Below are 24,866 nucleotides of genomic sequence, written 5' to 3'. Positions count from 1 at the left end.
TAGTCATAAAATATGAGACAAAATTAAAATTTTTATAATGTAATAAACATCAAGAGGCAATAAGTAATCATATAAATAGGCCAAATTAAAAATTAGGTTTTTAGAAACGTTTTCAAACATTCCACAGTAATAGCCTAGTGTATCTCAATTAGCAGAATATTCCAGATTTTAAGAGCAAAACGCTGCATTACCAAGTTCTTATCCTATTTGCTTTGCTCTAGAAACACAAACTAAACCAGTATTTGCAGATCTAAGATTGTGATTAGGGACGTAAGGGGATAGATACTACAAAATATACAGAGGAGCTAGGTTATTTAGCGTCTTATATACAATTAATAGTATTTTAAAATTGATTCTAAAGGACGCAGGCAACCAGTATAATGATGCCAAAACCAATGAAAGGTGGTCAGATTTTCCTTTCTTGATTAAGACTCTTGCTGCTTCAGTTTGAACAAACTGCAGACGATTTATATCTTTCTCAGGCAGCCCTGAAAAAAGTGCAGTACAGCAGTCTAATAGGCTAAAACAAAAGTGTGAATCAATTTTTCTTCATCTTGAAATGTTATAAGAAATTGAACTCTTGGAATGTTCTTTAAATGCAATCTTAAATATAAGGCTAATATGTTATTTGAAATTTAGCTCAGAGTCAATAATAACGCCTACGTTCTTTGCTTCTGCCTTGATTTGTAAGGCCAGATGATCAAGTTTATTTCTAAGACTCACACTTTAAGGTAAGGAAGAAGTTCATTCTAGCTTTGGGATCCCAAGGGATTTATAAGGAAAACAAATGTGAATTAATAAGAGGTTTCTAACATTCTTTTAAGGCAGGCTACAACTGTGAAGCTGAAAGAAGATGAATTTTCATTCGAATGAGCAACATGTATTCTGGAGGGGGAACGCTGTGGGTCAAGCGGCAGTTGCGGGAGGAAGGAACTTGTCAAAGGTTTGACTCGAAATACACGATTAGAGTGAACATGTATCTTAAATTTGCTTGTAGACAGTATGAGTATGATGGCCCAAATTACAACTTCTTCTGCTGTATCAGTATATGGCATTTGCTGCCTCTGTTCCTGTGCTTATTCTCCTTGCAGATGTTTTGCCAGGAGCAATTGAATAATGGACATTTGCGTCAGTGCAAGTGCAGCATTTTAAACCATGCTGCATCAGGTCTGCTGCCAGGGTTGGAGTCATAGCATTAGTGTTCTGTCTGCCTCAAAACAGCACATCTATGTATTCTGCCAGCACATTCACAATGATGCTCAGTTTTGCTTTGTCAACCCCACAAATTAAAACCGAGCACCATTTCACAGACAAATATAATTTGACTGTCATTACTTCTTAATTTAAGGGAGGATAGTTGCCATTTTACATCTGTAGTAGGTGTCTTGGATATCTCTAGAGAAGCGACCTTATTGTCAGCTCAGACAAATGGAAAGAAAGACTACCAGTTAACCAAGAATATCACTTAGGAGAAATTGACTTCATTTGTAATTGGTGTATAACTTGATAGAGTTTTATGTACTGAATTTAGACTCATCAGTGAAAAGACTACAACCACTGAAGTTGGTATGCATGGTACGACATGGTCAGCCTGTAGTAAGATTATAATTGTAGCTGCAATCCTCAATTCCCTGGGTAGTTTGGTTAGCTTTGTTTGCCAGAGCTAATAGCACATTCACAAGCTGAAGGAGAGGTTGTCTGAGGTCATGCCTCCCTGCATCCTGAATGAGCTGAAACTGCCTGCCCATCAATATTATTTTCTTCGACTACTGAACTGGGTAGGGTTAGAGGTCTTCATCATTTTAAAATAATCTGAGCTCCTGTATCTGCCCAGGGTAGCAGAGAAAACGTACCAGCTCCTGATAAACTCCTTTTAAATTAATCATGGGAGGCCACTACTTATAAACCTTTCCTACATATTTCAACAAATGTTTTTTAATTGAAAGTGAGCAGCAGGATTGAGCACATAAAACCATAAGACCAGAAGATATTGGATCGGAATTAGGCTGGTCAGCCCATTGAGTTTGCACAGCCACTTAATCATGGCTGATCCATTTCATTCTCAATGCCATTCTTCTGCTTTCTCCTAGCTAACCCCGACATATCCTAATCTATCAAACTCCTCTTTGAATACATTGAATGATCCAGCCTCCACAGCTGCCTGTGGCAACAAATTCCACAGTTTTACACCCTCTGGATAAAGGATTTCCTCCTCATATCCATTCTAAATGGACATCCCTCTATTGAGGTTGTGGCCTCTGGTCTTAGATATCCCACTATAGGAAACATCTTCCCCACATCCACCCTATCTAGGCCTTCCAACAGTCGATAGGTTAAAATGAGATCCCTCCTCATTCTTCTAAATTCCAGTGAGTACAGGCCAAGAACCATCCAATGTTACTCATATCATTAGCCTTTCAATTCTGGAATCATTTTCATGAGCCTCCTTTGAACCCCTTCCAATGTCAGCACATCCTTTCTAAGATAAGGTGCTCAAAACTGCACACAGTACTCAAAGTAAGGCCTCACCAGTGTCTTATAAATCCTCAGCATGACATCCTTGTTTTTTGATATTCTTGTGTTTTCAAAATGAATGCTAACATTGCATCAGTTTTCCTCATCACTGACTCAACCTGCAAGTTAACCTTTAGGGAATCCTGCATGAGGACTCCCAAGTCCCTTTGCACGTCTGATTTTTGAATGTTCTCCCTATTAGAAAATAGCCTACATCTTCTACCAAATTGCATGACCATCCACTTCCCAATACTGTATTCCATCCTGCCCCTATTTTGCTCATTCTCCTAATCTGTCTAAGCCCTTCTGCAGTTTCCCTGTTTCCTCAAAATTACATACCCCTCCACCTATCTTTGTATCATCAGCAAACCTGGCCACAAAGCAATCAGTTTTGTCATCCAAATCAGTGACATACAATATAAAAAGAAGCAATTGCAATTACAATGCCTATGGAACACCACCAATCACCAGCAGCCAAATGGAAAAGCCTCATTTTTCCCACCCTTTGCATTCTTTCAATTAGCCAATTGAATTAGCTCTATTCATGCTTGAATCTGTCCTGTAACACACTGGGCTCTTATTTTTCAAGGCAGCCTCATGTGTAGCACCTCGTCAAGGGCCTTTTGAAAATCCAAGTACACAAAATTCACCAATTTTCCTTTGTCTATCCTGCATGTTATTTTCTCAAAGAATTCCAACAGATATGTCAGGCAAGATTTTCCCTTAAGGAAACAATGCAGACTTTGGCACATTTTATCAGGTGCATCCAAGTACAGCAAAACCACACCCTTAGCAATCAATTTCAGCATCTTCTCAACTGTTGAGGTTCTTCTGCCTTCCTACCTACTTGAAGAGTGGAGTAACATTTGCAATTTTCCAGCTAGGCCATAAGACCATAAAACAATAAAACATAGGAACAGAATTAGGCAATTTGTCCCATTGTGTCTGCTCCGCCATTCAATCATAGTTGATCCTTTTTTTTCTTCTCCTCAGCCTCATACTTGGCATTCTCCCCATAACCTTTGCTGCCATGGCGAATAAAGAACATAGCAATCTTCACCTTAAATACAGCCAACAAAGTTCTTCTGAACCATGTCTGAATCTAGTAATTCTTGAAAGATCATTACTAGTGCCTCCAGAATCTCTTCAGCTACATGTTAGACAAAATGGTAGCCTGAGGGAAATGTGTACTTTATCATGATAAGCCTGTCATTCTAGAAATGCATAATAGCTTAAGTGAAGCATACAAGTGAGATTACATCCATTTCCCTCTTACTAGTAAAACAATCTAGTGATTATAATACCTTAAGTTTCCAGGTAATTATGGAGAAGAATAGGTCTCATTCTCAGGTTGTGATTCTAAATTGGAGAAAGGTTAATTTTGATGGGATCAGGAAGGATCTGGCAAGTGTGGATTGTGACACTTCCTACCCTGTCTCCTGTAAGATTGTTAGTCCCTTATCTCAGTTCCTTCCTGTCCACCACATCTGCTCCCAGGATAAGGCTTTCCTTTCCAGGACATCACAGATGTCCATTTTCTTCAAAAAATGTTTTCTCTTCCTCCATTATTGATGAGCACTTCCTCCATTTCCCAGACATTGGTGTCCACCCTAACTTCCTGTCGCCTTAACAGAGATAGAGTGCTTCTTGTCCTCACCTACCACCCCATGAGCATCCACATTCAATACATCATTCTGTGCAACTTCAGACAAACATTTATCATACATTAACCCTTTCATCTCCAGAATAATTCTTGTGAATCTCCTTTGGACCCTCTCCAATGCCAGCATATCTCTTCTTAGATAAGGGGATCAAAACTAATCATGCCAACTGCAGTATGACCAATGCCTTATAAAGTACCAGTTTAACATCCATGCTTTTACATTTATTCCTTACAAACTGAATACTAAAATTTCACTTGCTTTCCTTATCACCGACTCAAACTGCAAAGTAACCATTAGAGAGTACTACACAACGACTCCCAAATCCTTTTGCACCTCTGACTTTTAGAAACTAGTCTATGCCTTTATTCCTTCCACCAAACTGCATTAAAATACACTTCCCTACATTTATTCCATCTACCGGTTCTTCGCTTATTCCTCCAATCTGTATGTCTTTCTGCAGTCTACCTGTTTCCTCAACACCACATGCCCACTACCTATCTTCATATCATCTGAAAACTCGGCCACAAAGCCATCAGTTCTGTCATTCAAGTCATTGACATATAACATGAACAAAAATGGTCCCAACAACAAACCTTGCAGAATACCATTAGCCATAAGCAGCCATCCAGAAAAGGCCACCTTTATTCTCATTCATTACCTCCTGCCAATCAACAAATGCTCTATACTGTAATACCACGAGCATTTAACAGGCTCAGCATCCACATATGCAGCACCTTGTCAAAGGCTTTCTGAAAATCCAGGAAAGCAACATACTCTGAGTCTCCTTGATCTATCATGTTTGTTATTTCCTCAAAGATTTCCCCTTAAGGAAATCATTCTCACTTTGGCCTATTTTGGTCATGTGCTTCTGTACCCCAAAACTTCGTTCCTAATAATGGACTCCAACATTTTCCCAATCACTGAGATCAAGCTAACTGGCTAACTGGCCCATAATTTCCTTTCTTCTGCCTACCTTCCTTCTTAAAGAGTGAAGTGACATTTGCAATATTCAAGTCCTCTGGAACCATTTCAGAAACTAGTGATTTTTGAAAGATTATTACTAATACATCTAGAATCCCTTCAGCTATCTCTTTCGATCTCTGGGCTGTAGTCCATCTGGACCTATCTACCTTCTGACCTTTCAGCATCCCAAGTACTTTTCCTTATTAATAAAATCTACACTCACTTCTGCCCCCCGATACTCTCAAATTTCTAGTATACTAGTGTCTTCCACAGTGAAAACTGAAGCAAAATACTTAATAAGTTAGTCTACCATTTCTTTGTCCACCATTATTACATCTGCAGTGCATTTTCCAGTCATCCAATTTCCACTCTCGTCTATTTTTTACTCTTTATACTGTGTGTGAAAAAAAACCTTAGACTATCCTCTTTTATATTATTGGCTAGCTTACCTTCATATTTCAGTTTTTCTCTTCTAATGATTTTTTTTTTAAGTAATCTTGTGTTTTTTTTAAAAGCTTCCCAATCCTCTAACTTTCCACTAATTTTTTCTGTATTATATGCCCTCTCTTGCTTTTAGGCTGTCTTTAACTTTCCTCATCTGTCACAGCTGAATACTTCTTTATTTTTGGGAAGTATCTATCCCGCATTTCTTGAATTACTCCCTAGAAACTCCAGCCATTGCTGGTCTGCATAATCCCTGATAGTGGCTCTTTCCAATCAACTTTGGCCAGCTCCTCTCTCATCTTTTTGTGATTCCCTTTACTTCGTTGTAATAGTCATACATCTGACTTTAGTTTTCCCTCTCAAACTGCAGTGTGAATTCTATCATATTATGATCACTGTCTCCTAAGCTCCCTAATCAGATCTGCTTCATTATACAATACTGAATCCAGAATTGGCTTTTCCCTAGTGAGCTCAATCACAGGCTGCTCTAAAAAGAAATCTCAAAGCCATTCTACAAATTCCCTCTTTTGGGTTCCAGCAACAACCTAATTTTCCCAATCTACTTGCATGTTAAAATCCCCAGTTAAACAATGCCCTTTTTACGTGACTTTTGTATTTTGCAGTTTCTTAATTCTATCCACAAGGATTCTATATCCTCCAATCCTAAGTCACCTCTTTCTAAGGATTTGATTTCATTTTTTATCAATAGATCCACTCCAGCCCTTCTGTCTACCTGCCTGTCCTTTCAATACAATATGTATCCTTGGATGTTAAGCTCCCGACTATGATCTTTTTTTTTGTCATGACTTCGTAATGCCCATAACATCATACCTGCCAATCTCTAACTACACTACAAGATTGTTTATCTTATTTTGTATACAGCAGGCATTCAAATATTACTCAAACAGTTGTGTTTCATAACCCTTTTGATTTTGCCCCAATGTTGCACTGTCTGAAATTTTGCCCCATCACCTGCCTGTCCTTCCTTACAGTCTCACCACACACTGTACCTACCTGCATAGCAATTGCCTCATCCTCAGCTATATCATGCCAGTTCCCATCCCCCCTTCCAAATTAATTTAAGCCCTCCCCAACAGCTTTAGCAGACTGGTTCCCTTCATGTTGTTAATAATGAACAATTTTATTATAAAGTACAGGAGGAGTTTGATCTGTTAGGGAAGTGAGCCAAGGAATGGCATCTTAGACAGTCAAACTAGTGTAGAACGTATCTTGTAATGGTCTTCAGTTCACTATCCATAACGCCCTAACTTCAGCAGATTTTAAGCCCTGTCTCCTGAATGTAATTATAAGCACACTGCACATAATCCACCATGAAGAGGTCAACAAAGAAACAGGTTTACCTACATTTGTGTGACATATCCACATGTTTAGCCAAACATTTGTTGACTTATTTAAGATAAATTAACCATTTGTTAAATTAATAAATATTTGGCTGGACGTGTTTCACATAAATAACTTTTTAAAAATTGGTATTTTCTCAGGCTCCTCTTCACTTCTCATAAAAAAAAGTAACTATTTAGCTGTGTCTGCTGTCAATGACTATTCTTAGATAATTGGAAAGAGTTGATTCATATGGGGAAACATAAAAAGTTGACAAAGGACGATTGGTTTAGTCTAATGTCTATTATGTGTTCTTATAATATCACGCAGTTAACAAGCCCAAAATAACACCTGACAATACAAGGTAAAATTGAACATAACTTCATTGTGTTAAAGAAGCATGACACAGTGGATTACTTAACCATTTTGCCATCAGGTTATTTCATCATCATGCTCTAGTGATTCAAATGTTTTCTTCTTGCTGAAATATCCTGAATTCAATGCATTTTCTCAATAACAGGTAATACCTTGCAAGTAAAGAACACATGTTTCTGTCCATCAAATTTCAGCATTAACCCAGTGGCAATATTCTGGTGCCTTTTTTGAAATTGAAATATACTACAAAGCTGCAGAATGGCCCAACAATATCCAATGATTTGTCCAGAGTGCATGGCAACAATATAGTGCAATTCTGATGGAGTTCTGTGCATTTGGTAACATTGCTTTTTCTGTATGTTTGATACATAAAACTAAGGCCCTTGGGTAGATTTAAAACAGGGACACTCCCTTTTTCCTTATTAGAGAGAGAGAGAGCCTGTGGCATGTTGAATTACCAGGTAAATGAGTAGTCTTTGGGATACTGCTAGCCTGTGTCTTTATTGATGCTTTGCTGCATGCTTGAGTGCTCGGTGGAGGGTGCTGATGCATTTTTTGCTGGCAAGGGTGGGGAGGGGAGGGTCGTTGCCTTGTTACTGCTTGTGCATAGGAGGGAGGAGCTGGGGGGGCGCTTTGGGGTTCTAACATTTAACTGTCATTCATTCTTTAGGATATGCCAACTGGTGGCGTAGTGGTATCAGCACTGGACTTTGGGGTCGAAGGTTCCAAGTTCGAATCCAGCCGGCTCCCGTGCACGCTTTCCATCCGTGCTGGGTTGAGCATTGAGCTAGCAACTCAACCTTGTGAAAAAGAAATTGCCTGCTACAGAAACATCAACAGCAAAAAGTTGAAAGCCTATGCTCTCTTGTGAGTTTAAAGGCAATTTCTCTCTTCTTTCTCATTCTTTAGGGCGCTCATCTGTTTTCTTGGATGTTTGTGAAGAAAAACAATTTCAGGATGTATATTGTATACATTCTTCTGACATTAAATGTACCTATTGAAACTTACTGAAAACCTCTGAAAAATAGGATTTTTTCTGGTCAACATTCAAGACTACACTGAAAACACCAGAAGAGATTAACCCAATCATTTATTTACTAGCTGCTTATGGGATTGTATGTTTTTTTCTGCAAAATATCCAACATAACTATAACTACATTTCAAAAGTACAGTATTTCATTGTGTGGTGGCATGATCTGAGGTAGTGAATGGTATCAAGAAATATTATTTTCAATACCAAAATGGTATGACACATATTCCAGTCATTGACACTTTGCTAACTGCCATAATAGCTATTATGATAATTATGTTTGGTCTTATTAAAGACAAACTTGGCATGTGTTTACGCTAGAACATTTTATTACTGAACTCCTGCTCAACACTGACTGCATGTGACCTGCTATCAGAATCAGAATCAGGTTTAATATCACAGCATATGTCATGAAATTTGTTGTTTTTGTGGTAGCAACATAATGTAATACATGATAATAAGAAAGAAAATAAGTAAATCAATTATAGTAAATACAGTGGGATGCAACAGTTTGGGCACCCCGGTCAAAATTTCTGTTACTGTGAATAGCTAAGCGAGTAAAAGATGACCTGATTTCCAAAAGGCATAAAGTTAACAATGACACATTTCTTTAATATTTTAAGCAAGATTACTTTTTTATTTCCATCTTTTACAATTTCAAAATAACAAAAAATGAAAAGGGCCTGAAGCAAAAGTTTGGGCATCCTGCATGGTCAGCACTTAGTAACACCCCCTTTGGCAAGTATCACAGTTTGTAAATGCTTTTTGTAGTCATCTAAGAGTCTTTCAATACCTGTTTGGGGGACTTTTGTCCATTCTTCCTTGCAAAAGGCTTCTAGTTCTGTGAGATTCTTGGACCGTCTTGCATGCACTGCTCTTTTGAGGTCTATCCACAGATTTTCAATGATGTTTAGGTCGGGGGACTGTGAGGGCCATGGCAAAACCTTCAGCTTGCGCCTCTTGAGGTAGTCCATTGTGGATTTTGAGGTGTGTTTAGGATCATTATCCTGTTGTAGAAGCCATCCCCTTTTCATCTTCAGCTTCTTTACAGATGGTGTGATGTTTGCTTCCAGAATTTGCTGGTATTCAATTGAATTAATTCTTCCCTCTAAGAGTGAAATGTTCCCCATGTCACTCGCTGCAACAAAAGCCCAAAGCATGATCGATCCACCCCCGTGCTTAACAGTTGGAGAAATTCTGCACACTTTTTTCTTCAAACATACCTTTGGTCATTGTGGCCAAAATTCAGCATTAGAACCCTCTCCAAATGTTAGGTGTTCTTTTCATGAAATTCTGCACCCCTTTTTCTCCAAACATAACTTCGCTCATTGCAGCCAAAAAGTTCTATTTTAACTTCATCAGTCCACAGGGCCTTTTTCCAAAATGCATCAGGCTTCTTTAGATGTTTCTTTGCAAACATCTGACGCTGAATCACACACCCCAAGATCCACAATGGACTACCTCAAGAGGCGCAAGCTGAAGGTTTTGTTACAATAATATGACTGTTCCCATGACAATCAAACCCATCCACTCCAACTTTGAAGCACTGCCTATCTGGTACAGGGTGTGATGTAAGTAGTTCTGTTTGCTGCTTTCTTCTGTAGGTAAGACATATTTTACATGAAGCAGTGGCCGGCCTGATGTCTTGGTTCATTCCTGGCCACTGCATCACTTCATGAGCTCTATATTTACATTTTACCTCACCAAGATGCCCTTCATGTATTTTCTGGAACACCTCCTTGCATAGTGACACTTCCTTGTCGAATGAATTGTTTCCCTTTGAAGGCCATATCTTTCACTGCTGACAGTCCAGTTCTGCAAGCCCAGTAATCCTGAATCCACATTGGACAGTCATTCTTAGCTGCTGGCCATCCTTTCCATGTTGTATCTATGAGTTCTTCCATTTTTTCATGTGTCTTTGCTGCTGTCCTAATCTTCTCTGTTCTATTAGGAAACACTGGACTGCAGGTGACAATCATGTCAACATAGATTTGGAGATCTGCATTAATCTCTTGGTCACTCTTTTCTTTCTTGTTGACTGCTCAAGACAGCGTATCAGCAATAAACATATATATTCTGCTGTGTAGGTCATCTTTACATCATATTTCTGCAGCGTTATCAACATGCGCTGTATCCAGATGGGACAGTCATTCAGGGGTTTGGACATAAATGAGACCAGTGGTTTTTGGCCTGTCTCTACTTCAAAAGCTCCTCCATAGATGTACTGATGGAACCTTTCAAAAGCTTATGAGCTGACAAAAAGCTCTTTCTCTATCTGTGCATAGTTGGTTTCCACACTTGTTAAAGCCTTTGATCCATAGGCCAGCAGTTGCCATGTGTTATCATGCTGCTGCAGTAGTACTGCTCCAAGGCTGTGCTGGGATGCCACAGCCGCGATTCTAGTACACCTTTCCGGATCGTAAAACTTCAGCATGGACCTTTCAGTTATGATTCTTTTCAGCGTCTGAAAGCACTCTTCTTGCTCTTGAGACCATTCATTTTGCTGCTCAAGGAGTGACTTAATTGATGCCCACACAGTTGACAGTTAGGTGATGAACTTAGCCAGGTAAGTCACCATCCTCAAGAAACATCTCACTTCCTCTTGTTTTGGGGCCGCACCATGTTATCAACAGCTGACAATTTTCTTAGGCTTCTCTCCCTCTTCAGATATGTCATCTTCTCTGAAGGTCAGTGTCTTAACATAAAACTCACATTTCTCTATTTAATTTTAAATTAATATTCTGTGTCACGTCAAGCACTTGTCTGAGTTGTGTATCATCTTCATCCTTGACTCCCAGACCATTATAGCTTCATCACCTGGTATGCTTTCAAAGATCATAAGACTATAAGACCCTAAGATATAGAAGCAAAATTATGCCATTTGGCCTATTGAGTCTGTCCCATCATTTCATCCTGGTTGATCCAATTTTCCTCTCAGCAAGTCTCCTGCCTTCTCCCTGTATCCTTTCATGCCGTGACCAATCAAGAACCTATCAACCTCTGCCTTAAATATACATAAAGACTTTCCTCCACAAAGGCCTGTTGCAAAGAATTCCACAGATTCACCACTCTCTGGCTAAAGAAATTCCTCCTCCTTTCCATTCTACAAGGACAACCCTCTATTAAGAGGTTGTGTTCTCTGGCCCTAGACTCTCCCACCATAGGAAACACCTTCTACACATCCAGTCTGTCAAGGACTTTCACCATTCAATAGGTTTCATTGAGGTCCCACCTCATTCTTCTGAATGAGCCACCAAACACTTCTCATATGACAAGCCATTCAATCTTGGAATAATTTTCATGAACCTCCTTTGAACACTCTCCAGTTTCAGCATATCCTTTCCAAGGAGCCCAGAACTATTGACAATACTCACGTAGGTTTTAACATAGATTTTGGGTGCAGTCACTGTCCCATAAGACAGCCAAAGAAAGTATTATCTTTCCTGTAGTGTGTAAAAATACACGATCTTGAATTCACCTCATCAAGCTTCATCTGCCAAAATCCCGAGATGGCACTAAGCTTGCTAAACCATTTGACACCTGCAAAGCGGGACATGATCTCTTCTCATGTTGGCAATTTAAAATGCTCTCTGTTGATGACTTTATTCAGATCTCTTAAGTCTAGACATATCCACAATGTTTCATTTTCCTTTTGCACAATGACCTGTGAGCTCACCCAATCTGTTGGTTCTTCAACTTTCTGTTTGACATTTATCCATTCCATCCATGCTGGTTCTTGTTTGAGTTTGCCTCTAAGTGCAAACGGAGCTGTCCTGCTTGTCTGGTCAACAGGATATACTGCTTCATCTATATGAATTTTGTATACACCAGGTAAACATCCGAGCCCCTCAGACATCTACATGTGCTTTGTGGTCATCTTTGGTCTTTTCACATGCACTCAGACCTAATATTGTTTGTACTCTTTTTTCTACAATCAGTAGCTGTGCCTTTAGGTGCTGTCCCTTGTGCCCGAAGGTCTCTATACAGCGCCTTTTTACTGGAATGTTCTCTCAGTGTAGCCTGTCACATTTAACTTCACTGGGTAAATCTTGCTCTTTGCTGTGAGAGTCTTGTAATCATCCATGGATAACAGATTCACCTGGGCTCTGGTGTCAAGCTTGAATTAAATTACTGTCTCATTCACAGTTACTGAAATAATCCATTCGGTTTTACCAGCTCCAGCAGTCTGTAGAGAATCCACAAAGACTTCCTCATCAGCCGTGTGCACCTTTCTTTTGGTAGCCCTAGCTTTCAGTACTTTGAAAAATGATTCTTCTTCCCACAATTATTGCAGGACTTTCCATAAGGAGGACACCTGTTTGCAGGGCTGGGAAACTGCACAGGTACAGGAGGACTTAGCTTATCCATAACGGGAACTTTTGGCCTCCCACCTGAATTTCTTAGTGAATCCAGTGACTGCTGAACGTCTGCAACAACGTGCTCTTTCGCCTCACTGGCCAAATTCTCTCCGTCGTAATTAGTGTCACCTTCTCAGTCGTGAATTTTCATTTACTTTCCGTGTTTAGAACTCACACCAGGTTCTGACACCAGTTATGTTTGATCTTAATAAAGACAAATTTGGTGTCTGTTTATGTTAAAACATTTTATTACTAAGTTCCTGCTCAACACTGAATAAGTGCAACTCACTAACCATCGTAATTTCTGATTCTCGGTGAACTGGTTACATTGTCCACTGGGAATTGAAATTCTTTATTATGCACAACATTGTGATGACTCAGATATTTGCATAGCGCCCTTAAGATTTGTTAATTACCTCGGTAGGTCTACATGAACAGCCCATTCATTTCTTTGACAGAGGCTTCACATTTTAAATAGTTGCGGATAAAAAAGTTCCTATCTATTCCTAATTCTGTCAACTTGACAGTGTTTTTTGAATCAGAGTTTTCTACTTACCAGCCTTACTTTATGTATTTATTAATTTTAGAGGAGAGATTTTCATAGACATCTGGTGCAGTGAATATTAAGATACAATAGAGATATGCATTGCAACCCATGTCATATTCATTATGGATAGGCAATCCTGTGATCTATTATAGATCTAGAAAAAAATCTAGGTGTCAACAGTGCTTTACAAAAGTGAAGTTTTAGCACAACAGAGGTTACTAATTCATTCAAAGTACATTTATTATCAAAGGATGTATAAATTATACATCTTAAGATCTGTTTGCCTAAAGCAGCTTCAAAGCAGGAAACCAAGAGATCCCAATTCAGAATAAGGAAAGACCACAACCACTGAGCTGAAAAGGACTAAAAGAGAACACAGATCATGCAAATAATAGAAGCAAACAATAACATCCCAAACCAATTTGAGTACTCAGATCTGCTCCCTGGAGCAGCCAGTGTATTAGGCCCAAGTCTCAATCTCAGTTCCTCATATTAGCACAGAAAAAATGTCACAATATTTGCAGAGAAGACAGCTGTTGGAGAGAGGAATCAACATCACAGGAGAGCAAGCTAAATCAGCTTCACCCTTACCTCCCATCGCATACTTGGGTTTTCCAGACTATTTGGGCCAGCTAATGCCTTGTTCTAGGATCCAGGCATTGGCATGGTGTTACCACTTGGCCACATAGACCAAAGCCATTCTAGATCTTAACAAATCAGCTCGGTGCTTAGAAGGATCCAACCTCGCACCCTGGTTAGGAGAAGGGCATCAAAACTCTTCCATATTGACTCCTCTCCAAATCATTTTCTCCAACTCCATTTGTGACTCTGTCTTGAACACATTGCAGTCTGGCTTTGCAATACACCAGTATGACTGATGATTCAACAATGAGTGTTAAAATTTGTCTTTCCGCATAGAACTTAGTCAAGGACACTTAAGAGAAAGGATGCAATGTGTATATGCATCTCTTTGTCTATTTCTTCTCCAAATGTGTATCGCTTGATTGATGGCAGCATAAGTAAAGAGCTACATTAAGCAAAGCCAGCAAGAAACTCTAATTTTGCAGATGAAAAACAGAGCCCAGTGATGAGGATATCTAAAAGCTGAGGTATGAGCATGAATACAATTTTCTTTTTCATTGTCAACATAGTAAGGACAGTCTTAATGTTTTCCTGTTTCCTGGCCTGAGCTTCAAGGTAGGTACTTGACCCAATTATATGAAAGATTAACTTGTCACTTAAAAACATGTACCACGCTTCTGGCAGAAAAATAGTATGGTTCAATAATGTTTAGAGAGAGTTTTAAGACTCAGTGGAGGAGAACCCTAGTGATTTTAAGCCATTTTAAAAACTTGCTTTCACTGATGTCATTTTGGTGATCCTGTACTCTTATTTAGCTCATCAATTAGGCCAGGAAATCATTTGCTCCAAAGATCCTGGAAGAATGAAAGATCATCTGTTAGGGATGTTGAGTACACTAGGGACTAAAGAGCTGAAATATTTTTTTGTAGGTCCACATGTACCTGTCTTATTCTTCTCGGGGCCCATAACATTAATACTTTTGGTCTTTTCTTTCATAGTGACTTTCAGTGGTCCATATATGAAAGTCTAGTTTGCTTGTTTGGGCTTGCAGACCAGATAGCAACAAAGTCAGTCCTAGAAATGCATTTTCTGGGCATTTCTTCTTCAAAGTGTCAAGCAAATTGAAAGATCCATCAAAGGGTCTCAACTTCCACATTAAAAGTGGTATAAAATTGTGAGGTGATCAGATTGCCCATGTGAAGTTGGATTAGATTAGATTATGAAGACACACAGTCCTCTTTTATTGTCATTTAGTAATGTATGCATTAAGAAATGATACAATATTTCCTCCGGTGTGATATCACAAGACACAGGACAGACCAAGACTGAAAAAACTGACAAAACCACATAATTATAACATATAGTTACAATAGTGCAACAATACCATAACTTGATGAAGAAGTCCATGAGCACAGTAAAAAGGTCAAAGTCTCTCAAATGTCCCACACCTCAGGCAGACAGGAGAAGGAAGAAAAACTCTCCCTGCCATGCCCGACCACAATCAGTCTCTGAGACATCCGTAAACTTCGAGCCTCCGAATCAGCTCTCCGACACCGAGTACTGAGCACCATCTCTGTCCGAACGATTCAACCTCAATCTCGGTCGCCAACAGCAGGCAAAGCCGGGGATTTTGAGGCCTTCCCTCCGGAAGATTCCCGACCGCGCAGTACCAACAGCAACGGATGAGCATTCAGAAATTTCACGTCCGTCTCCATCAAATCAGAATTGTCCACGGTCCCTATTTAATGGATACGATATCATTTTTCACGGGAGGGCTGCGCACACGTTCAAGTTCAAGTTTAATTGTCATTCAGACAGACAAATGAAACAGCATTCCTCTGGGGCCAAGTTGCAAAACAGAGTACCAACCATTGCACAGAAGGCAGAAAGCTCCTTACACAGAGGGTACCTACATAAACAGTGTGACAACTGATCCAGTGGTTCACTTCTGCTCTGAGAGGGCACAGATAAAATCAATCCTCACATTTTAATGTAATGAGAATTAAATTCTTTGCATCTGAATAAAACTGAAATACATGCATCAGATGCTCAGCTCAAACCTTAAATGAACATTTAACTGGGCTGTGGAATAGAGGTACTAAAACATTGTTAGTGTGTCATTACTGATTATAATTGAGCATATGATTTAAAAATGCAGAATTATTAAAGCAGTCACGGGGTTTTCCCAGTGGTGGACTTATATTCTAACTCCTCTTAGTTTAGATTGAACACCATCTGTGCTAAGACATACCACTAGTATTGCAAGCTAAGCCTCCATGTAAATAATATGTCCTTATTATCTCTATGCAGTGCATTATTAATTGTCAGGCTGTACTTTTGAAGAGAGAATAGTCACTCTTTCAGCCTTTCATCATATGCAGGAAAACTAAAACTAAAATCATATTTGATGTCTAACATTTGCTAATTCTAATGAACCATCATCAACTTAAAACATTAACTGTGTTTTTCGCCTCACCACAGATGGTGCTAAACTTGCTGGTATTTCTAATTTTTACCCCAAAATTCCAAGATGTGCAGTTTTTTTTTATATATAGTATGTATGGAACACCAATAAGAAAGTGGCCAAAGCTACGTTTGTGATTAGATGATAGGCAGGAAGCATAAATTATTGTTACATAAATATGCCAATTAACTTAATATGGAAGAGCAGTTCCCTGCATGAGTGTCCCCTTGTGGCATCATAAAAAAGGCAATGAATTTAAAAAATAATGTACATACTTTTCTATATTAAATACACTTGGTATTATACTTAAAAATGCTTTTAAAATTGTGTTTAGATTCAACATCTTTCTCTTTCAATATTTTTATTAGTTTCTGCATAGAAGAATACAGAGTACAAGAAGATAAATATTATTAGTCAAAAAATAAAATAGTACCAAATATATGGTTTTAAAAATACAGTTACAATCACAAAACCCTGTATTCATAAAAAATAAATTCAATCATAATATTGAAATATAATAATTTGTTATACAGAAAATAAATCTAAACCCACTACCAAAGTCAGAGCTGTTAGGAAAAGCAAAAAAAAGGGAAAAGAAAGCCTTAAGATATGTTATTAGCCACCATCTGTACTTATACAACAAATCAAAGGTTTTGAAAATAACTCAGAAATGATCCCCACAATATATAAAAGTCTTGGCTAGATTCAAAAACTGAACCAACGGATCTTCTCTAAATTTAAGCATGACATAACATCACATAACCATTGAGCGTGAGTAGGCGGAACAACATCCTTGCATTTAAGCAAGAGCGCCCTCCTAGCTATAAGAAAGATAAAAGCCAAAATATGCAAATCAAATGTCTCCAAAATAAGGTCTTTTCCTCCAACAATACCAAATAATGCGGTCAAAGGGTTAGGCTTAAAATTTACCTTGAAAGGTACCGAGAAAGTCTGGAATACTTCCTTCCAGCATCTTTCAAGGCTCAGACATGTCCAAAACATGTGTAGTGGCTCGCCCACTCAGCAAGCGAACCGGCTCCAGCAGTCGCGGGCGAGTCAACAGCCAGCGGCAACCGAGGGGGCTCTGAGTGCGGGGCAGACCTCTGCCCAGAAGTCAACATCACTTCCACCCCGCAAAGAGCAGGGGACGCTGGGAGCGGGCACTTAAATGCGCGCGGATTTTAAACAGGAAACAGTTCAACCAGACCCTGCTCGACTCAGTGTGTTGCTTTCATTCGTTGTGTATCAGCGCGATTACATTGGTGACCCGGACGGTCCAACAGCATTTGGACCCAGCATAAACGACTAGGCTCTGCAAAATGAAGTTTCCCTTAAACTGCCAACCTTCTGGACCACTCAACCCCAGCTCTGGTTCAAGCAAGCAGAGGCCCAGTTCCAGGTCAGGCCAATTGTCTCAGACGTCACCAGGTATTACTACGTGGTGGGCGCCCTCGACCAGGAGACAGCAGGCCACGTTATCGACTTTCTGCATCAGCCCCTGGCAATAGACTGGTACGAGGCACTCAAGGCCCTGTTAATCCACACACTTGGCCTCTCTCGCCACGAACGAGCTGTGCGGTTACTGAATATGGACGGCCTGGGTGACTGCGCGCCATCAGCCCTGATGAGCGACATGCTAGCAATGGCAGACGGCCAAAAGCCTTGCCTGCTTTTTGAACAGATCTTCTTGGAGCAAATGCCAGAAACGCCTCCTGCTAGCAGATAAAGACTTCAGAGACCCGCGCAGGGTGGCTGCCCGTGCGGACGTGCTTTGACGTGCCAAACAAATTGGCGGAACCATCATCGAAATTAGTGCTGTGGCACAGCTGGAAGTCCAGCCCTCCCACACCCCAGCAGCGGAGCACGTAACACCCACACCAAGGGACGGCACCACTTCTGAGCCTTGGTGTTATTATCATGAAAGGTGGGGTTCCGGGGCCCGCCACTGCCGACTGCCATGCTCGTTCCAGGGAAATGCCAGGGCCAGCCGTCGCTGATGGCTACTGCGGTTGGTCACCATGATAACCTCCTCTACGTTTGGGACAAGCACTCCGGGCGTAGATTCCTGGTGGACACGGGGTCGGAAATCAGTGTTCTACCCCCCTCAAGCCACTAAACCCGAACTAGAAGAACAGGACCGGAACTTACGGCAGCCAACAGCAGCACCATCCGCACCTACAGCACAAGAACCATCCCCTTGCAGTTCGGTTCCAGCCGCTTTACTTGGACGTTTACGCTGGCCGCAGTATCACAGCCATTGCTGGGTGCGGACTTCCTCCGCGCACACTGCCTGCTCGTGGATTTGAAGGGACGACAATTGGTCGATGAGAAGACGTTTCAGACTTTCTCCCTCAGTGAGGCCAGGTTACCGGCCCCGCACCTGGACTCCGTCACTTATTCCAACAACAAGTTCGCTAGAGTGTTATCGGAGTTCCCATCTCTCATCACGCCGCAGTTTTCCTCAACAGACCCCAAGCACGGCGTGATGCACCACATCCCCACACAGGGACCTCCCCTTCGTGCCCAGGCCCCCAGGTTACCGCCTGACAAGCTGTGCCTCGTGAAAGAGGAATTCAAGAAGATGGAGGAGATGGGGATTGTGTGGCGTTCCGACAGCCTGAGGGTCTTCCCCACTCCATATGGTGCCCAAGTCCGCGGGAAGGTGGAGACCGTGCGGCGACTATAGGGAGGCTGAATGATGCCACCACGTCTGATCGCTATCCGGTACCACACATCCAGGACTTTATGGTCAACCTGCATGGAGCATGCATCTTTTCGAAGATTGACCTGGTCCAAGGGTATCATCAGATCCCAGTCCACCCAGACGATGTGCCCAAGATGGCCCTCATTACCCCCTTTGGCCTGTTTGAGTTCTTCAGGATGCCGTTCGGTCTCAAAAACGCGGCACAGACATTCCAGTGCCTGATGGATGCAGTAGGGTGAGATCTGGACTTTCTGTTCATCTACCTGGATGACATACTTATCGCCAGCCGCTCCCACCAGGAACATCTAGCACATTTACGCCTGCTCTGCCGCCAGCTAAGCAACTGTGGCCTGGCTACCAACCCTGGCAAGTGCCAGTTCGGCCTATCCACTATTGACTTCTTGGGACACCGGATTGACAGCCATGGAGCTGTGCCCCTACTGGCTGCAGGAATTTGTTGGGATGGTTAACTTTTATCACCGTTTCTTGCCCTCAGCGGCCCGGATCATGGGGCCACTTTCGGCTTGATGTCCGGCTAGGTCAAAGAGGTCACCTGGACAGAGGAGGCGACGGCGTCTTTTGAACAAACCAAGAACATGCTAGCAAACACCACGCTCCTGGTCCACCCCCGGGTCGATGCCCCCACTGCCCTCACTGTGGATGCCTCCAATGCGGCAATTGGCGGCGTGCTCGAGCAGCTCATCGAAGGCCAGTGGAAGCTGCTCGCTTTTCTCAGCTGGCACCTATGACCCCCGGAGCTTTCGACAGGGAGCTGCTGGACCTGTACCTTGCCATCTGGCACTTCAGGTATTTTCTGGAAGGGAGGGAGTTCACGGTCTTCTCAGACCATAAGCCCCTCACTTTCGTGTTTGCCAAAGTGTGGGACCCATGGTTGGGCCATCAGCAATGCCACCTGTTGTACGTCTCAGAGTTTACCACCATGATCAAGCACATCTCCGGGAAGGACAACGTGGTAGCCGACCCTCTGTCACGTACCTCCATCCAATCAGTGCACTCTCTGTCTCCGGGGTGGGTTATGCAGTGTTAGCTGAGGCGCAACGACTGGGCAATGAGATGCCGGCGTACCGAACCGCAGTTTCAGGACTCCGCCTCGAAGACATACCCATTGGGCCCGAAGGTAATGAGCTCCTTTGTGATGTGTCCGCCGAGCAACCTCGGCCCATTGTCCCGACTGTTTGGAGGCACCGTGTTTTTGATGACTTGCACGGTTTAGCCCACCCTTCCATCCGGGCGACCATTCGGCTGATCGCAGACAGGCTTGTGTGGCACGGCCTACACAAGCAAGTCGGGCCCTGGGCCAGGACATGCACGCACTGTCAAACCTCCAAAATCCAGAGACACGTGAGGGCCCTGTGGTAAACCATATTTATATGTGACTGGGTTACCTGCCTGGACATGCCCCTCTGCTGACTGCCCCTGTGGCTCCTCCCACAGACCCCTAAATAAAGGCGATTGGGCCTTGGCTCCTCTCTCAGTCCAGGGGCAGACACTCAGCATGCTGGAGGTCACATTTCACTGCGGATAAAAGCCTTTCAGTATTTACTCTACTTCCAGTCTTTTGGAGTTATTGATGGTGCATCAGGCCCCACTGCAACCCCTCCAGCCGACACATAGGAAGTTTGAACAAGTCCAAGTGGACATTGTTGGCCCACTGCCAGTTTCAAGAGAAGCGAGATACCTGTTCACCATGGTGGGCAGGTTCACGAGGTGGCCGGAAGCTATCCCACTTACTGACACTGCCTTGGAGACGTGCCAGAGCCCTGATTACCACCTGGGTGGCACGGTTCGGACCCCCAGCCCACGTCACTTCAGACAGGGGTGTGCAGTTCACATCAGCTTTGTGGTCTGCACTGGCACAACTCCTCGGAACCCAGCTCCACTGAACAACTGCTTACCACCCACAGTCCAACGGCCTGATGGAACGTTTCCACAGGCACTTGAAGTCAGCTCTGATGGCACGCCTCCGCGGGCTAGACTGGGTTGATGAACTCCCCTGGATGCTGCTTGGCATCCGCAGGGCACCCAAGGAGGACCTGGCCGCATCATCGGCCAAACTTGTTTACGATGCTCCACTCACAGTTCCCGGTGAGTTTGTGTCAGCACCCTGTAGCCAGGAGGACACACCTACGGCAGCCCTAACTGAATTCCGGGAACAGCTCGGAACACTTGCCCCAGTCCGGACGTCCCATCATGGAAAAACACCCTCTTTCATGCCCAAGGACCTACAACAGAGCAAGTATGTTTTTGTTCGCCGAGGAATGCACAGACCACCCCTGCAGCGACCATACGAAGGATCCTACAAGGTGGTGCGCCATAATGGGATGACCTGCGTTCTCGACATCAGCGGTTGTGAAGAGACTTTTACCATTGACCGTCTCAAACCGGCGCATCTAGACCTTGAACGCCAGGTTGTGGTGCCACCCCCACGACGACGAGGCCGGCCACCTAAAAGAACTGACAGGTTGCAGGCTGTGGACTCTGCACTTCCTGCACCTCCTAGCACCGGTTCTGGGGAGGGAGGGGGTCAAGTGGCGGCTCGCCGACGCGGCAAGCGAACCGGCTCCAGCAGTTGCGGGCGAGTCAGAAGCCAGCAGCAACCAAGAGGGCTCTGAGTGTGGGGCAGACCTCAGTCCAGAAGCCAACGTTACTTCTGCCCCGCAAAGAGCGGGGGACGCTGGGAGCGGAGGCTTAAGCACGAGCAGATTTTAAACAGGAAACAGTTCAACCAGACCCTGTTCGACTCAGTGTGTTGCTTTCACTTGTTGCGTATCAGCGTGACTACACATGCGAATTAATGTAGCTTCTCCATTATTACATCTATCACAGAAAGGAGACATATCCAAATAAAAACGAGATAGCTTATCCTTAGACATGTGAGCCCTATGAATGATTTTAAATTGTAAGAGGGAATGACGGGCACATAACAATGAAGTGTTAACCAATTAAAAATATTCATTCCTAGTTTCCTCAGAGATTGAAGTCTATAAATCTTGTTCCCAAAGATTTTTAATTTTGTCTATAGAACATTTCTCATTTCTAGCAACATACCAGAAATATTGGATATTGAACCATTATAAAAAGGTTTCAAATTAAAAATTACATCTAATAAGTCCTTATCGGAACTTATAGGAAATGTATATAGCTGAGAACGCAGAAAGTCTCTAATTTGTAAATAATGAGAAAAGTGAGTTTTGGGTAAACTATATTTAGCTGACATTTGCTCAAACGATAGAAGACTTCCTCCACAAACAAATCCTGGAAGCATTTAATACCCAATCTATCCCATTCTTTAAAAACTGAATCAGTCATCGAAGGTTTAAAAAAAATAGTTAGAACAAATAGGACTAGACAAAGAAAATCTCAAAAGACCAAAGAATTTCTTAAATTGTACCCAGATCCTCAGAGTATGTTTCACTACTGAATTTGGTAGATTCAACGTTTTTAATCACAACTTTCTTCCCAATATTACAAACCATCCCAAGATTTGAATCACTTTGTCTTTTGTACACCTTTTGAATAGCAGTAATCGTGAATTCAGTGGGGCGACTATTTAGAATGAATGTTCTTTGACTATAAGAGCATGTTTTCTTGCTTGTGCTGGCCTGTTCATTTGTTGTCTTCTCTGATATTTTTGTATTTGGTTATAACAATTTTAAAGCTCAGCTGATATGCAGGAAGCATTGCTTTTGTGTTTAATTTACAAAGCAAAAATTGAGATGAGCTTGCTGTAGCTTTATTTTGATTTTTTATATAAAAGAATATACTTAAATGTTTGGCTTCTTCAGCTGATAAAATCTTGGGCCAATCTGTTCTACCAAACAGGCTAAGCCAAATTACATTATCCACTACACTGTTGTCCTGATTGTGTGCACAACCATGTGTGTTGCTTCCACAGCTGCCTGTAAAGGTATCTTTCTTGTTTAAAGAGAGACGTTAGAGCATTCAAGTTGCAAAAAGAAATGTGCCTCATTTGACAAATTCACTCAAAATGAATTTGAATGCCACTTTTAATTTAGTGGCACTAACAAAATCGTTACAGGGTTACAGTAAGCAAATTATAAATAATTATTCTTGCAGCCTCACTGCATAATCCATAAGTAACAGAATTATGCATTAGTTATGAGGTTGGGTCATTATGGAAATCATCTGTATCCTATGATTTACTAGCACACAGAATTTCTTTGTTATACTATAACTTACGCTTGTTTGCATCATAATACATTAAGAAATATACCGTATGCTTTCACTTACTTTTGCAATCCACAATCTGTGCTTACTGGTGACATCCTCTGATCCATCAGTCACTCACTACAAGCTGTTGCACATTTCATATCAGTTAATAGAGAAAAGAGAAAAAAAATCACTCACTGATGTGGTGAATCCTGCTCTTGCTGGACAGATGGGTAATTAAGAACTAAGCTCTATTTTATCATCTCCATCACCATAAAAAGAAACTGTCAGAAATTATGACTTATTTCTCTGCCACATTACATTTGGTTGTCAATTATCTATTCAGTTCTGGAGCAACACTTGACAATGATAACATGCTATGGAACCCAACATTATATCCCATGTACTTCAATTTGTTTTATATTTACATGGATCTCCTCAAACTGTTTTTTTTTTAGAAGTAAAACTATGAAGAAGGACCAAATCCTGTTTACAGAAAGAAGCATTTAAACATTGCAACTTGAATAGTAAATTGCTTTGGACAAAGATGGAAAAAAATGGCAAAATGGAACATGAAAACGTCGAAGTCCAGTGTCTGCAGACTCGAGTCTGTGTCTGCCTGAAACCGTAGGTTAGAGCTGGTGCTGTGGTTAAAGTACTGTGTATGTATGCGGGTGAGAGGGAAGAATGGGACTTATTTTTGCCTTTGTTCTGCTGAGCATTCTGGGCATGTTATGTTGGCACTATAACACAAATGACACATTTCACTGTATGTTTCAATGTGCACATGATAAATAAACTTCATCTTGAATCTTCTGTGTCATTCATTATGCTTTAATTTTTCATTTGCAGTTTTGTACTGGTAATTTCAGCTATTTTTTCTCATTTTAAACAATCATTTTCTGGGTTTATTGCATAGCTCAGTACGATAAACATCTTTTTCTATCCCTATCTGCCCTTGACAAGATGGTGTTGAGCCATCTACTCAAACTGCTGTAATCCTTCTTGTGATGTTGCAGCTTGAAAATAATGGAAAATTCTAGGAGGTAGATGCAGTAACACAAAATGTTGGTGATACTATATATTTTAAAGTTAAAATGATGTGCGACTTAGCAGGCAAATTGCAGTTCATTGTGTTTCCATATAACTGCTGCCCTTGTTCCTGTTGGTTTAGGTCATACTGTAGGAGTGGCCTGGGCAAGTAACTTCAGTGCAGTTTTAGACAGTTGATGTTGCTTCTATGGTGGAAGGAATAAATGTTTAGAGTGGTATTGTGTGTGGTAATCGAATGGACTGTTTTATCCTGGAGGGTGCTGATCTTCTATAGAGTTGTTGGAGCTGTGAGTACACAGGGAAAGACAGAGTATTCCATCATGCTCCTGATTTATGACTCGTACATAGTGGACAGACTTTTGAAAGTCAGGATATAATTGGATGATGCTGTCGGAAATGGAAATGAAATTTTATACCAAAGGAATTTACACCTTCTTTAGATCTATCTTTTTTAAGTTCACTAAATACCTTTGTCCTTCCTCCTTCACCTTCTTTCACCTATTTCTAAAATCAGAATTGTTATTCAACCCTATATTCCATCTTATTAGAGAATTTCCCATTTGTCCTTTTCTTCTCACTGCACTTCCTTCTCCTCTTAAAACATTTTGTTTATAAGCTCATTGTGTTGAAATGTTG

This window comes from Mobula hypostoma, chromosome 4, assembly GCF_963921235.1.
Source record: "Mobula hypostoma chromosome 4, sMobHyp1.1, whole genome shotgun sequence".
Classification (NCBI taxonomy): Eukaryota; Metazoa; Chordata; class Chondrichthyes; order Myliobatiformes; family Myliobatidae; genus Mobula; species Mobula hypostoma.
The sequence above is the reverse complement of the archived record's forward strand: the minus strand, read 5'-3'. Positions refer to the sequence as shown.